The sequence below is a fragment of the Bubalus bubalis genome, chromosome 24 (assembly GCF_019923935.1).
Source record: "Bubalus bubalis isolate 160015118507 breed Murrah chromosome 24, NDDB_SH_1, whole genome shotgun sequence".
Taxonomy (NCBI): Eukaryota; Metazoa; Chordata; class Mammalia; order Artiodactyla; family Bovidae; genus Bubalus; species Bubalus bubalis.
The window spans coordinates 7,341,743-7,358,622 of record NC_059180.1 but is presented as its reverse complement, the minus strand read 5'-3'; the positions used below and the strand labels follow the sequence as shown (position 1 = coordinate 7,358,622).

The window sequence follows — 16,880 nt, the reverse complement described above, 5'->3', positions numbered from 1 at the left end:
GTTGGGGTTTAAGAAAAGTCACTTCATGGCAAAAACCACTACAATATTGTAAAGTAATTAGCCTCCTATTAAAATAAATAAATTTAAAAAAAAAGAAAAAAAAAGTCATTTCTCCTCCTTTCCCTGGTACTGTTCCCTTGTCTCCTCTCCTCTTAACAAAACTGGCAGAGATCCCACCCAAAGTCCCTAGACAGTCCTGGGCACCTCGACACCCCAAGGAGGGGCCTGGGGGACTGTGGCCTACTCATGGAACTTGGGCTCTACCACCCTGGATGTGTAGTCCACTGCTTCCCTTGTCCCCTGCCTGGCTGAGGTCTAGCCTGCCCACGTGAAGCCGGTTTCTGAGATGGGGCTTCCCTCAAGGACCACAGCAGGAAGAGTTGCCTCTCCTGTGCTCCCCATGGCCAGCTGGGTATGGCCTGGAGCTCTGGCCATCGTGGAAGCACTGAAAGTCAAATCTAACTACTTCAAATGGTCTGCCCCAAGTTTCCTACCCCAGGCCACCCAGCCTCCCATCACTCACCAGGATTCTGGGCCATTTTCTGTGACTGTCAGTCAACATTTGCTAAGAAAGTGAAAACCAATTTAAATTTTAACAAGCTCAGCAATTAGAAAGGCCAATCTGCTACAGAGAGCATCATATAACACATTTGCAACCAAACACAAACATTTCAGATTATGCCCTGAGTAGGAATATCCACTTTAATTTCTGACATGGGAACTCAAAAGTTCAATCTCACCTCTATTCATCGTGGTTTGCAAGAGTATAACTTGGACCACAACAAACCGCAAGAAGACAGGGGGCTGAAGTCAGAAAGGGAAGGGAGGAGGCTCTGTCTACGTGGTGGAATCCTGACACTGAGGGGGAAAGTCAAGGGCCGAGAAAGTGACTTAATTATTAGCGCAGGCCAAAGACCTCATTTTTCAAGGTAAATGCTGATATCAATGGGTACATTTAAGGAGGTTCCAGGAGCCCACACTGCACACATTTTTCAACTAAAGATAGAAACTGTGCTTAAAAAGCTAATTTGGTATTTTTAGAAGTTTGGGTTTCTTTGATCCGGCCAAAAGAGGCTTAAAAATTCAGCTTCAAACTATTTTAGTCTCTGCTTCACAACTTTGAAATAACTGGTACATCTTAAGTTCCTTTCAACCACCGAAAAGCATAGGATTCTATAAACCTGCATGTTGGAAGAGCTGAAAATTTAGGACTAACTTGACATCAGAGTTTGCTTTATAGTGAGGATTCAAGTTTTATTACCAAAAAAAAGGTGAGGGGGAGTGAAATTTACAAAAATATGATTTGGTCACTTTTCTGTTTGTAACAGAGAGGGGCCTTCCTAACCTAATCTCAAGCTTTGTTTAAGGCTCAGGGAAACCTGGGGGCCTATTTATTCAAACTGGGTCCAGCAGTCTGACCTAAGGGCGACGAGAGCCGTCAGCTGCTGGGTGCTGCCTCTCACAGCCCAGGCTCCAGCTCCGGGAGCTCTCAGCACCGGTCCATGAGGGGGCCTGGCCTCCCCCGAGGAAGGGGGCGGGGGAAGGACACACAGGGAGACCCAAGGCCGCAGAGCTGATGGGCTGCGGAGCTGGGACAGCCCCTGGATCTCTTCTCCACGGCTCTGCCTCCCATGTGGGCAGCAGGGACATCTTGGAAAATGCTGAAGGATTCTCAAGACCCCTCCGCCCACGTGCTCAGGGTTCTGAGCCACTTTGAAACCAAAGGCCAAGCCAGGAGAACCACATGGACCAGAGTCTTGGTCCCCCAATTCTCATATTTTGACCTGCATTGGATATAGTAATCTCCAACCGTTTAATTTTCAAGGGAAGACAGAGAGGGGGAGATGGATAAAACACTAAGGCATTACAAATATTTCGAGTAACAGAGACTCTTCACACTGCATTACCCCAAGGATTTTGTGGGTGTCCCAAGCCTGCTACCTCATTTTACAGATGAGGAAACAGGTCCAGAGAGAGGAAATGACTTGTCTAGGATGGATTCTGGTTATTTGTTTCTGGGGACCCTTTACATATCTTTCAGAACGTGCGGTACCTGTTTTGTCCCTTCATATGGCGCGGATCATTTCAGGGATGTGGTTTAATTAAACAATTCAGCTAATAGAATGTGTGCTTGTGGTTATACCATTGACAGATACATGCCCCAGCCAAGCAAGTGGAGTTTATTTCTTTAAAGCAGTTGCAGACCATTATTTGCAAAAGAATTTGTGTTCAATGAACATTACACAAACAAGAAGCTTTTAAAAGCTCCTAAAACCTGCGGTGTCGAATCTTTCCCACTGGAGACAGAATCCAAATTGTCAGCTACTCTCAGGTCTAGTGCGGTGTTTCAGAAGCTGTTAAGGCTTTATTAGTGTTTGAAAAAGACACTTAGCTAAGTCTCAAATGTGTTAAATGGAAAAAGATTTCAAATAGGCCCTTACAAAGGCAGCTGGGACCCAAGTTGGGACTGGGTGTGGATGCTGGGATGGACCTGTCAAGTCCCTCTCGCGTGGTGGGGACATCTTGGCACGAGGCCAGCATGGAGTAGCTGCTCAGGAAACGGCCCATGAGCAATGGCTAACGAGCCCTGGGAGACACAGGAGCAGCCACCATGGACCCTGTGCCCTCCCTTCTCAACTGTGTTTCAGAAGAGGCTTTGGAATATCAGAGCTGGGGCACGTGGCAGCACCGGGGGGCCCCAGAGGACAGGCAGGACTGGGGTGTCGGCCAGGCAGGCCCTGCCAGTGACCAGCTGTGTGACGTCTGGCAAGCCCCTCACTGCTCATCGCCAGCTGTCACAGAGTGGCCTTTCTGGGGCACAGATTGGACCACCTCACGGCCGTGCATGAGAGAGAAACCAGGTTCTGATCACCTAGCACAGTCTCTGGTCACCAGGGATGCTCAGGGCAAATAGGACATGAAAAAAAGCATGTCTGAGCAAAGATCAGACACTCACAGACTCAGGACAGTCACCTTGACGACTGTGAGGCCAGCTCTAAGGGGAAAGGCATTTATAAACCCAGGCCCGGGGGTCCTCCCCTCGCATTACTTCTCCCTCTCTGGTTCCTTCCAAGGATGCAAACTCTGCCTGAGGGCAAGTGCTACCTGGGTGGGGGCCCTGGCACCCAGTGGGGGAGGGGCAGGGCGGGCCCCAGTCATCTGCACAGTCATCCCACAGAAAGCCTTCCCTTCCTGGACAGCCTTGCGCAGGGACATCCCCCACCCGACTGCCTTCTCTCTCCTCCTCCTCCCTCTCTTCCTCCAAAAGCAATAAAGAGCTTTTCTAACATATAACACCCATTACCCTATGTCTTCCCCATGCCCAGGAATCCAGCAATAGAGGACAACTCACCATTCTCTGCAGACTATATTTCCCTTCCTCTGGAATGTTCCCTACTTTAAATGCTAGTAGCCAATGATAAACAGGGAGCAAGGTCAAGATAGCTCCAAACCAAAGAAGGTATGCTTTCACCCTCTGAGAATAAAACTGGAAAAAATAAGAGTGAGACTAGCCACCCATGATCTAAGAATGGGTGACTGAGAAATCTCCATGAATCCAGCTGCGGTGAACTGAGCGTGGCCTCCAGGGCTCAGTGGGGATGGAGTTGACCACGCTGGGCTCAGGAGGTGGGGCCAGCAAGTGGGAGGTGAGAGGGGCTCCGGTCCTAGCCAGGGTGGTGTGGGCACCAGTGGGAGCCTCTCTTGCTCCTAATGGTTTAGCCTAGGCCCCCAGCCACCAAGGTCCTCAGCCCCTACAAAGCCTGCTGGCCCAGGGGGATCTCCATCAAAGACCTGCCTGAGAGGTGGGACAGCAGACCTGGAGGAGGTGAGGGAAGGGACAGCCCGCTGACAATGGCACTGGGTCACTGCGTGACCGGCGAGGCTCCTGCCTGAGTCTGGACGCCCCAGTCTATGCCCCAGGGACCTGCTGGCTCAAGATCAACTGGGGCGGGGTGGACGAGGACATGCTTCCTGGTCAGCATCTCTGGATGATGGCCCCTGACTGGAGCAACGCCTACTGGGGCAGCTCACCCTGCAGGGTGCAGCGCAAGTATCATCTTCTCAAATCCTCTGGTTGAAATTAACCTATCATTTTGGGGGTTTCAAAACCATTCTGCCCCTCATTACCTTTCACAGACATACCATATTAAACTGGGTTGGCCAACCCATTATTTCTTAAAAACCACATGTCTGTTCTCAGGTCAGCCCCATGCCCAGCACCGTGGGTGCAAGAGCGGGGACCAATTTGGGACCCAGCGTGCTGGTGTACACAAGAGATGCACCCAGAGGCGCCTCCTGGGCTCCTGGCTTCTTCCTAAATCTCAGTGGCAAGTGGTGCATCCTGCCGCTGCAGGACTCACGTCAAGCCTCTGCCACACCATAACAGGTGTCTATGTGCCCTCACTCCAGGCCACCCTCTGTTCTAAACATCTACCTGCATGGACTCATTAAAAGTGCACGACAACGTCCTGCCGCCCCCACCCCACCCCAGTTTTTCAGCTGAGGACATGGGAGGCAACCGTTCAGTGGAAGGGCTGGAGCTGAGTGCAAACCCAGGGATGAAGGGAGCTGGCCCTTCATCCCACACTGGACAGGACCAAGCACCCTCTTCGACACCCAGAACGTCCCAAGAAAACCCGGTGCTACATATCCTTCTTCTCTGGACTCTCACAGTGAAGGTCACGGACAGGGCCACTCACGGCCTGAGAAGGGCGCTTTTGAAAAGGCCAATCCCAATTGTGTGAGCACATTAACAGTGTGTTTTAGTTGCTCAGTTGTGTCTGACTCTTTACAACCACATGGACTGTAGTCCACCAGGCCCCTCTGTCCTTGGAATTCTCCAGGCAAGAATACTGGAGTGGGTTACCATTTCCCTCTCCAGGGGACCTTCTCTACCCAGGGATCAAACCCGGGTCTCCTGTATTGCAGGCAAATGCTTTACCATCTAAGCTACTAGGGAAGCCCGAGCACATTAAAAACCGGAAGAATTACTCTGCATCTTTACTGCACAAAGAACACAGAGTTCTTCTCCTCCTGGGGATCTGAGACTACTAAGGCTTCAAAACTTGAAGACGGCATCCCACATGATCAAATATCTAATTTTTATTATGTCCCAACAGATCTGTTTTAGATACGTCATATTTGTGATGCATTAAAGCTGAATTCTCTGTGGAGTCCACTTGTAACTGATGGCTCATCGGGGCCCACTGCGTAGTCACTGTGGACACAGCACGGATGTCCGTTCCCATGAACTTGAACCCAAGTCCATTGTTGCAGGCTCATGTGGGGGGAGTGGCTGATGGCGAGGCTCTTCAGGTGGGATCCACAAAGCTGAGTCGGGAGAGTAGCCCTAACCGCGCGCTGCTGTGTGAGGAAGATATGATTCCTCACACACAGACCCGCTCTCTCCCAGGGCCTGAAGAGGCAAAGCATGGGAACGGAGATTCTCTTTGGCTGCAGATGGGTTCAGTGCCCTCAGGTGCTCTCTGAGGTGGGCTGGATACAGAACAGAAGGTGTGGTGGTGGCAAAGGTGGGGAGGGCTCAGCTGAAACCCCATCATCACTGTCAGATCTAACACACACCCACACATCATTAAACCACAACACAACATCACCGTTAAAGTTAACACACACACACACGTATACCTAAATACCACTCAACCTCATACCACACCACCATCAAACGACATACACCATCATCATTAAACCCTACACACACCCATATCCCAAATACCATTAAACCACACACACCCCATTACCATTAACCCCTATACACACCCACACGTATGCTTAAATGCCATTAAACCACACATGCACACACACATCCTACATCACCATCAAACTTTACACACACACCCAAACACCACTAAACCACTCACACACATGCACACATATATCCACATGCCATCACCATTAAACTCAACACACACACACGTGTTGGGAAGGGAAAGGCTCCCTCCCCTCCTGTTCCTCGAGCCTTCTGTTTTATTACGAGGCTATAGGAAAGAGATTGCTTTTATGCTCTGATCCAAATAAAACTGTCCTCCATGGGAGGCCTGCAGTCAGACAGGGTGGGCGGGTGGGCCGCTGTGGCTCTGACAGCGCCAGTCCACTGCCTGCAGACGGCCCGAAAGCCCTGGGGTCTGAGTGCTGGACCCCAAGTCTGGGCAAAGTCACCACAATCGCTTGTAGCTGTGCTGCGCTGTGTGTCCTGGGAGCCATGGCTTCTGGACGCAGGCGGTGTGTTTGTGATCAAAAGAGGATGATGGCAAAAGAGAACGGGAACCGGATGGAACAAAGCTGACAGTCTCTCCTTTGACTTCTTAGAGGCCAGGTGTGTTTCGAGCCATCTGTGCCCTAAGCCAGCACCAGCAATGACAACGACAGAAGTAATAATACCAACAAGCACTGGGCACGTACCAGGCACCAGCTACTGTGCTGAGGACTTTATTTGTATTAACTCAGCTAATTCTCGTAACAACCTGACGAGGGGGCATTATTCATAGCTGAGATGGCCAAGACACAGAGGGGTTAAGTGCTTGCCAAAGGTCAAATAGTAAGTGGCAGGGCCAGACTCCCCACTTTGAGGGTGGATGAGCAGTTGACCAATGTGATTCTTCCCCCAACCCAATTAGCAGCAAAATTCCAGTTAAAAGGAGGACTGGCTAGCCAAGTACAGATGGACAGCATACTTTCTGGAACTAGAATTGGGGGAATTTTCCTTTGAGAGAACAGGGTGGTTTTAGAGAGGGTGGCAGGTGATAGCACAGCAGGCGCTGGGAGAAACCACAAGATATAGAGGGCGACAGCCAAGCAGGGGCAAGAGCCCTAGCAGGGGCGAAGAGGGAGACCCCAAGGGCAGGAAAGAGGCAGCAATCACAGCTACACTTAAACAGTAAGCGCCTCAGGCCGAATAAGAAATATGAAATTGATGACTAATCCTTATAATGAAAGGGAGGGGTCAAGAATGAGGAAAGGGGTGGAGAAACCCATTTCTCCCAGAAAAGAACACTCAGCACGCTTCTCCCATCTTCTTACGCGTGCCAGGGCACACACAAATGCATCCACTTACACACGCCTGCAAACCCGATTTCATGGCTCACACGGGCCAAATGGAAGATACATAACAATTCGTTATCTCTGGCCTCTACAGGCTGCCAAATCCATTCACTAAGTAGAAATGCAAGATTTATACACAATAGCTTTAGCAGAAGTCAAGATCAAATTTTATCATAAAAAAAATTTAAGCAGGAGGTCCCAACAGGGCTGAGCAATTCGAGACTCTGCTCAGCGATAGTTTGGTTTGGTTTCTGTGCAGTCAGAGTTCCGTTTTCTCTGCCAGATGAGGAAGACTGTTGAAGGCAAGATGAACCAGGAAAATATTAAAAAGATGAAATCAATACATTTGTCCTTTCAGTTCGTCAGACATCTAATTCCTACCTGTACTGGAGAGCGGGTGGTGAGGTGCTGCTGTTATTGTTCATGAATTTATCTTTCTGATTACAGAGTAATGGAAGGCCATGGCAATGTATGCTTAAAGCAAAGAAAAGTATAATAAAGAAGAAAAATTACTCCAAGTCCCACGCCCTGAGGTACCCACTTACTATTTTGGCATAGTTGCTTCCAGTATTTTTTTCTGTGCATTTCTTTTATAATTGTAATAATACACTCTCTATACTTCCTAAGCTGCCTGCTTTGTTGAAGCCTGCCCAGACACTACACGCTCTCTGCAAACAAATTTTTAATGCTTGTATAACACTTTAGAGAGTGGCTACTCCTGGTTGCTTTTCAAAATATACTGCTTTAGTTCTAATATAATACTGATCAATATTGTGACTGAATGAGCAAACAACTGAACAAACAGGCAATCACATATGCGCTGCAAGGCCCCATGTGGGGGTAGGGGCGACGCTTCCCAAATGGTTTGTGTAGATTCCATTCTAATGTAAAAATGATAACAACAATCATGTGTGTGTTAGTAGCTCAGTCGAGTCCGACTCTTTGCAACCCCATGGACCGTAGTCCACCAGACTCCTCTGTCCATAGGATTTCCTAGGCAGGAATAGCGGAGTGGGTTGCCATTTCCTTCTCCAATAACAATCATAACTGATATTTATACCTAGCTTAGAGTTTATAAGGGCTTCCCTGGTGGCTCAGAGGTTAAAGCGTCTGCCTGGAATGCGGGAGACCCGGGTTCGATCCCTGGGTTGGGAAGATCCCATGGAGAAGGAAATGGCAACCCACTCTGGTACTCTTGCCTGGAGAATCCCATGGAGGGAGGAGCCTAGTAGGCTACAGTCCATGGGGTCGCAAAGAGTTGGACATGACTGAGCGACTTCACTTTCACTTTCTTTTTCTTTAGAGTTTATAAAGCACTTTTTGCATGCATTTAGCTCATTCAAGCCTCACAGCAACCTCAAAAAGGATTCTTTTTCTGTCTACATGACAGAAAAAGAAAACCAAAGATTAGAGGTTAAATGGTTTTCCCATGATCACACTTCCAGAGGCAGCAGGGGCACAGAGATGGGACCTGACTCCAGGTCGGTGACTGCCATATCAACACCATTCTCCTGAGGGCCAGGCTGTCTGCTGGGCACCCCCGCTTGGAGGCATCCCGGAAACACCTCTATCTCTGCAGTGTGTGTGCTCAGTTGCTTCAGCTGTGTCCAACTCTCTGTGACCCTATGGACTGTAGCCCGACAGGTCCTCTGTCCCTGGGATTTCCCAGGAAAAAATGCTTGAGTGGGTTGCCATTTCCTTCTCCAGGATCTTCCCGACCCAGGGATCAAGCCCACGTCTCCTGCACTTCAGGCAGATTCTTTACCCACTGACCTATCTGAGAAGCCCATTTCTGCAGATCTCTACCTACTATCCCACTGGGCTTCCCAGGTGGCTCAGTGGTAAAGAATCCCCCTGCCAATGCAGGAGTGGCAAGAGACTCAGGTTCGACCCCTGGCGGGGAAGAACCATTGGAGAAGGAAATGACAACTCATTCCAGTATTCTTGTCTGGGAAATTCCATGGACAGAGGAGCCTGGTGGGCTACTAGTCCATGGGGTTGCAAACAGTCGGACACGACTGAGAGACTGAGCACGCACACACCATCCCGCTAGTATTTCATGCTTTCTAAGTTTTAATCTCATTCTTCATCACCCCTCCCCAACTAATCCCTCTTGGATTCTCACTGGTGGCACCACCCACAACAGCCCCAGCCAGAAGCCCCGTCCTCCCTCACCCCTCCATCCAGGCAGCCGCAGAGCTCAGGCCCCATGACACGGGAAGACCTTAGCTGAGCTCATCTTCTGTCACGGGGCACAGTGACTGGCCAGCCAGGGGCATCGTGAGGGAAGGACGGGTCTTCTGACTCCATACGCTATATTCTGTTACCAACAACGCATGGACTTACAATGGAATTAAAGTTATGGCAAATGCACAGGAAAAAAAATTTTTTTCCATCTCACTGAATTCTCTTTACATGATCAGGCTCTTAAAAATAACAAATTAAAAAAAAAAAAGGAATATTAAGGGCTCATTACGAGTTTTATCTGAAGCCAGGACTTCTAGAGCTTTCCTTGATAAGAGTAAGAATCTCACAATTAATCATCCAATTAATTTCCAATTCTCCTTTACAAAATGAATCTCATTAGTAAAACCTGGAGTGGGGCAAGAAAAACACAATGAACCTCGCTCTAAGTTAAAAAGACGGTGACCAATGCAACTGAAAAGAACATTCGGGTAAACACAGTTAGAGACTGCGGTCCAGGGCAGAAGAAGCTTCGAGCTGACCAGGCAGTCGTAAAACGCTCCCTTAAGTTCGTTTCAAGGGACCGCGCTGTTACAAAGCGACTGTGCCAATTCAAGGCGTCTCGATGGCATTCAAGTCTTATTAAAATGACAAACCTATTCTCTTAAAAAGAACAATGGCATTCGAAAAGTATTGCAAAATTAATCTAGTTATTGCCCTATAAAGAGACAAGGATGTAACTATGTTTTAAAGGGGCCACAGGTTGTGCCATGTTCAGAGAATCCGTCCACAAAGAAATCCTCCACAGGACGTCTCCCCATTAATTAGGCAATGAAAACAGCAGCCTCCCCGAATCAAGCAGGAACAAACAGGAAAGAAAAGAATATACTTCTTGTGAGCGGGGGAAAAAAAAAACACACATACACACACACGCACAATGAAATTAAAGCCAAGGCACTCCACCCTCAATATAATCAGCTTCAACAGAAATAATTAGAGATCTTACGTGGGCTTCCATGGTTTCTGCTCCCTGCTCTAAGGGGCGCCCGGAGGGGGGAGCTGGGCATTCGGGCTCCTTTGTGCCCGTCCCAGGGCGGGAGCGCTCTTTGCTCGGCCTCGTAATAAGAGGCTGGAAAAGCCAGGTGCTCCAGAGAAGAGAGTAAGATTCTCCTTCTGTGGGGTGGGGTGAAAGGAAAAGAAGATAGAGCTGAGGCGGGGAGTGAGTTAAAGAAAGGGGGGCCACAGAAAGGAGGCGACTCAGAAATGGTGATGCTGGGCAAATGCTCCTGATCACAGCCACACTCCCTCTCCTGTTACACACACACACACACTCTCAGGTGCAGTGAACACTTTGGAAGAGAGTCTGGTTTTCCTTAAAATAAAGGTATCACCTCCGTCAGATATAAAAAGAACCTCTCTAGGGCAGATGCCCCAGTTAGAGCCTCAGTGTCACCTCCAGCTCCCTGTTGGTCACCTCTCCCACCGCTCAATGCTCTGGACTCTGGCTGTGGCCTTGGTCTGCCCTGAGCTGGCTGGCAGAGGCAACCTTTACCCCTTGGTTCCAGCTGGGTTCCCATGACACCCCCATTTCCACTTTCCCAAGTTGGCAGGCCGGCCTTCCCGGACTCCAGCGATGCGTTTCTCTGCCTCGTGCGCCCCCTCCCACCACCAGGTCCCACGCTTGCGTGAGCGGGACTATTTTTACCTGCGTTCACACTCATCACACTTCACACTGAGTCTGGTACACGGATGGGGCTTCAAGCACAACGACATTAGTATGAACGGTAACAGCAGATGGTCCAGACATGTGTTCCTGCCAGGGGCTCAGGTACCTTGTCTCACTTCATCACCCCAACAGCTTTTAAGAGGTGGGTGCTAGCGTGCTCCCATTTTACAGATGGGGACACTGAGATTTAGAGGCCAACTTACTTGCCTGGGGACCTCAGCAAGCAAGTGGTGGGCTGAGATTCCGGTCTTAACCTGTTTCCAACTTACAGATGCTTGGTGAATTGATCACTAAATACCATAGCCTTTCAAAAGAGACTCTTCTCTTTTGCAAAATGTCAAACATTTTCTTAGTTATTATTTTCAAAACAATTCTCACTACAGAAAATTTGGAGAACTTAGAAAGGCATGACAAAGAAAATAAAAACAATCTCACACCATTCAGAAATAATCCCTGCTAAGACTCTGAATTATCTTCTAGTCTTTTTTCTATGTACTGAGGTACCCTAGGCCTTCTGTATACATAATAGATATTTATGTACATTATGCTATATATGTATGTATTCATGTTGTCTATCATTTTTGTATATTTTTTTCCATAAAACTATGATAATATAGTACCTTACCCTCTTTCATATCATGATCATTTTCCATGTTATTAAGATATTCTTGGGAAAGAAAATCAGTCACATAAACATTTCAAGGAATGAATTTAACATAAATTAACGATTCCCCTAGATTGGACATTAGGCTGCACCTATGTTTTAGTATTATAAATAACTCTACAGTAAGCATTCGTGCTCATAAAGCTTTGACCACATTTCTAATTTTTTCACCTGGGGGAGAGGGAAGAAACAGGGATTAGTGGGTCAATAGAGTGTATTTAAGGTCACTGTTCTCAGAAAGGTCAGAACTAACATTCCTATTAGAACATTTCACAAAGTTTTCTGAGGTAAAAACTGGATTGCACGATCCCTTTGATTTTTTAAAGCTGATCTACTTTACCATCAAGTCATGAACTATCTATTCTTTCATGAGTCAGTTTATGGTTTTGCGTATCTGGCGTCGTAAGCTGATAAGCTGACTGGTGATAAATATAACTGGTATCTGCAAAAGGCCATTCCCAGCACAGAAATGGAAATGACCTAAGCCTGGCGCAGTGTGGTGGGGCCTGTGATGCTCCTGTGGGACACAGCTGTGTGCACCGCATCCCTCCTGTGAGGTGTGGGGAGATACCCTCGCTTTCCTTCCCGACTTTAGAAACAAGCCTTGGCAAGCCCGGCTGCTTCAGGGTGGAGAGCAGGCTGTGACTCTCGGCTCCGTCACAGTCGGCACCCCTTGTGGGCAGCTCAAAATCCCGGGTCCGAGTCTAGGCCCCCACCCTCTGCTGCCCCCTCTGGTGACTGCCCTTGGTGGGACCCCAGCTCCTTGGCCTTTTCCCAGGCCAGTCCAGCTCTGAGACCCAGGCCTGGGGACCTGGTGATGACGGGGCCAGCATGTGGCTGCAGCCTGGGGCTTCTGAGCTGGCCCAGGAAGGGCCAGACCTGGGCCAGAGCAGGCGGCTGGGGAGGGTGGAGTGAGTGCCTGGGTTTCCTTGCCCATGAAACAGGCAGGATGCCACGCCTGTCCCATGAGGCACTGTCAAAATGCAGTAAGAGAAGGTTGCTGCCTCGCCACTGACAAGTGCGTGGCTCCTCCCCCTCTACCCCTTCCCAGCCCAGCACAGCAGGAGCTGGGGAACCTCCAGGGAGAAGGGACAGCGTGGACCCCACGTCAGCTTCTCCCTTTCCAGATCCTGCACTGAAACAGCTCCTCAGTTAAAATACTCATTTGTGATCCATTTCTCACTTGATGAGACTCCAGGCATGGGCACCAGGTAAACCAGAGCGCTGTGGAGCGGGGCTCTGCCCTGCAGAGACAGCGAGCAGCACACCAGGTGTGCACCCGGGCGTCACCTGTGGATGCTGTGGGGCTGAAAGCAAGTGACTCCAGAAGTCCCTGTCCTTCCAAGTCTCAGCCTCCTCTCTCTATGGGAAGGGCATGGCCTCTGTCTCGCAAGGCTGTTTTGCACATGAAATTAGATGATCCAGCAAGGTACCCACCTAGACGTGAGAATTCTGCCTGGCAGATAAGAAGGATGGTGGTGATAAAATAATTACAACCGACATTTGTTGAGCCCATACTCAAAGTCACGTTTTGAAAAGATGTTGACTTCACTGGTAAGTTTTCCAGAACCAAGAGTCTAACATATTTAGGATGTGCTGAAGACTAATACAATAAAAGGTCAGCAAGCTCTAATCCTAACATTACAGTGATAAGTGAACTAACACCCCTCTCTCTCTTTTTTGGATTTCCCGGGAGGAGACGCTTAAAAGTCAAGGCCACGTGTCCACTTCAGTCATCGGTGTCACGAGACAAAACAGGCATCATTGGGTTCAACTGTGTTCTGGAACTGGCCTGAGCACCGGGCCTCAAGTCCAGCTGATCCGGGCGTTATCTATATTTGGTGCATGATGTCAACCTAGAACATCTTATTCTTTCATGTTTAATAAACCAGCTTAAGACATCATTACTCACCACCCCGGTGAATTCATTTTGAAACTCTGAAGGCGGACAGGGTATACCTCACATTTCTCACTAAAAGAGAAGTAGCTTAGCTCTCCACTGGCAAAATGTGAACTGGCACAAATATCTTTAAAAGGGGGCAGGGGGTGGGCAGGCCAATTCCCACACCAGCTCACTTTATGAGTTTTACAGACAAGAAGGCTGAAAACAGATACACAAGAAAAGGTTTTTTTCTTCTAATAAGCACCTTTCTACAAGAAGCTACCAATTATGAAAACCAGAAATGCATTTGAATGCTTCTTCTTGCACCAAGTAGAATGTCAGCTGCTTTTATTTATTGCTTATTTGAAAGGGAGGGAGGGAGAGGAGAGTAAAATTTCCTTTTTCTTCTCTAACATGATGAGTCACAATTTCCAAACATCAATCAATCAGTGAGTCAGAGGCGGGGAGAAGAGGAAATGACCCGGAGCCTCCCACCCTGAGCGCCTCCAGAACCCCGCCGAGCCAGGAAGTCTTGGTGGGGACTTGACTTCCCAGTCCTCACACCTGGGGGCCAGGCACCTCCATTAGTCACGCCCTAAGCATAGGGTTCCTTTGCTCATTCACTGAGTCGCCCAATAAATATTTTGGGGTGTTGTGTGCTGGGAATACAGAGATGACTAAAATGGCCCTATCTGAGTCCCCATCCAGGCCATAAACTGCATTCTGAATGCGCAAGAAGCGCCCTACTTGGGGATGCACCGGCAGGCACGGAAGCATCCGGGAGGAAAACCCCACAGGCGGGGTAGCTGTGGGGCTGGGAGGCTCCAAACATGCTTCTAAGACAGGGAACACCTGAGCTGAGTCAAGAGTGACCGGAAGTTAGGGACGAGGCTGGGGATAGCCAGAGAGAAGAGCTGTTCCAGACAGAAGGGTTTCTGTGCACTTGCATGGGTTGGGGAAAGGATGCTGTGTTCCAGAACCTACAGGTAGTCCGCCTGAAGCACAGACTCTGCTAGCGAGGGAGGGATACAGCCAGAGACCAGCTGTCGAAGGGCCTTCCTTCCCTGCTAATGTTGGCTTTGTTCCTGGGGTGTTCCTTAAGTGTGTTCTGTGCTTCTGGACTGGAGGGAAGGTCTCATACCTTAGCTGGTGGGTAGGGCTGATTAAGACACAGACTGTAGGGCCACCCCCCGAGTCCCCAGTTCATCAGGTCTGGAGTGGGCCCAGGTGATGCGATGTTGCGAGTCTGGGACCACACTGAGGACCTGTAAGAGCAAGGCTTAGCACACCCAATCTGGCCCATGGCCTGTTTTACTTTTCTACATAAAATATTACTGGACCTTCATTCATGTATTACTTACGGCGACTTTACATCAGAGCTGAGTAGTTGCAAAGAGACTGGATTGCCCACAAAGCCTGTATTATTTTACCATCTGGCTCTTTGCAGTCCAAGTTTGCCAACCTCTGCTATAGGATGGCTTAGGTGATTAGGAAAGGACAATTACAACTTTGTGGCCAGTTCATCTTGGATGGTACTAAATTAACCAATGCCCGGCAGGTTTCTTTTCTGCAGGACTTTCTCAGAGCCTTTAATAACTTATTTTTCTTGGTGTTTCCAATAATACAACATTAGTCTGTGAGATGCCACTAAAGAATTTTAACCAAGGACGTTCATTGATAGACTTGTCTCTTAGGAAAATCACCCCAAGGGCAGACAGACTGGAAAGGAATGAAAGTGGAGGTCAGGAGACCAGTTAGATGATTGCCATGGTAACCACATAGGCTGTGACAGAAGTATGCACTAGGGCAGGGGTCAGTAAACTTCTTCTGGAAACGGCCAGACAATAAATATTTCTCCTCTGCAGGCCTTGATGTCTCTGTTGCAACTACTCAACTCTGCCCTGGTGGCACAAAAGCAGGCAAAGGCAACAAGCAAACAAGTGAGTATGGCCGAGTTCCAATAAAACTTTGTTTACAGAGTCTCAGTCTGGGATGGTGGTCGTGGCGATGGTGGCACAGCGGCCTGAATGTTCTTAATGCCCCTGGACTATACGCTCAAAACGGTTAAAGTGGTAAATTTTATGTTAGATATCTTACCATGGGCTTCCCAGGTGATGCTAGTGGTAAAGAACCTGCTTGCCAATGCAGGAGACATACGAGACCTGGGTTCGATCCTTGGGTTGGGAAGATCCCCTAGAGGAGGGCATGGCAACCCACTCCAGTATTCTTGTCTGGAGAATCCCACAGACAGAGGAACCTGGCAGGCTACAATCCATAGGGTCCCAAAGAGTCAGACATGACTGAAGTAACTTAGCATGCACACACAATAAAAGAAAAAAATTTTTTTCCACACACACAAAAAACCCTCTAGGGACACTGAAATTCGAATTTCATAATTTTCATGTGTATCATAACATACTCTTGTTTTCTTTAAACCATTAAAAAAATGCAGACACTACTCTCAGCTCATGGGCATGCAAACACATGACTTGCAGACCCTGGCACTTGGGCAGAGGGTGCAGAGGAGGGAGCAAAAGTGATAGCCGGTCAGGAGCTCAAACCAGGAACTGGTGACAGGCTAGCTCGGGGGGAGGGAGGGATCCATATCCTCCCCACTGGGGTCTGGGCATCGTGGAAGCAGGCAGGGGGGTCCAGATGCTCAGCCAGCATGTGAAAGGAAAGGTCTCAAGAGAGAAGCCAGGTCCTGATGGACATGCTTGGGGGACACCAGCACCCCCAGTCATGCCCATGCCTTGGCTGCCAGCCTCTGGGGGTCATCGGTCACTCCCAAAGGCCCCTGTCTGCGTCTGGCAATGCCTGCCTTCTCCTTTCAGAAGCCTCTCCCCTCAGTGGCTGTGCCCTGTGGACCCCTGCCCTGCAAACAAAGAAAACTGTCTTATCCAAAATAAACTATCACTCTGCAATCCAGTCAGGGGTTGGGGGTTGAATAATAGTCAATCTTTCTCAAACAATCAGTAGGGAAGGACATGACACAAATTTCTAAATTTCCAATCTTCTGTGGACTGTTGTTGTTTTTCTAATATTTTGATGTATTTATTCACCTATGCTGGGTCCCAGTTTCGGCACACGAAATCTTTAGCTGCAGCATGTGAACTCCTAGTTGCAACATGTGGGATTCAGTTCCCCGACCAGGGATCAAACCCGAGCCCTGCATTGGGAAAATGGGGTTCCAGTCACTGGACCACCAGGGAAGTCCTTGGACTGGTATTTTTACAAAATACAAGAAAAATGCCACATGGACATCACTGTAGTATCAAGAGGCCACGAATGTTTCTAAAGGCCACTCTGAACCCCTGTGCTTATCTAGCTGCAGGCCAGTAATGGCTGTTTCCTGGTCCTCGGGC

At 48.8% G+C, this 16,880-nt stretch overlaps 1 protein-coding gene and 1 non-coding gene across 13 annotated transcripts in view; one reads left to right on the top strand and one right to left on the bottom strand.

Annotated features, from left to right (window-relative positions):
* CUX1 (cut like homeobox 1) overlaps positions 1 to 16,880 on the bottom strand; it is a 360,547-nt gene that overhangs the window by 226,690 nt on the left and 116,977 nt on the right. The gene's annotated exons all lie outside the window — the stretch shown is intronic.
* On the top strand, positions 8,143 to 8,214 carry TRNAS-GGA. The gene has a single exon. It is a non-coding gene; the product is annotated as a tRNA-Ser (tRNA).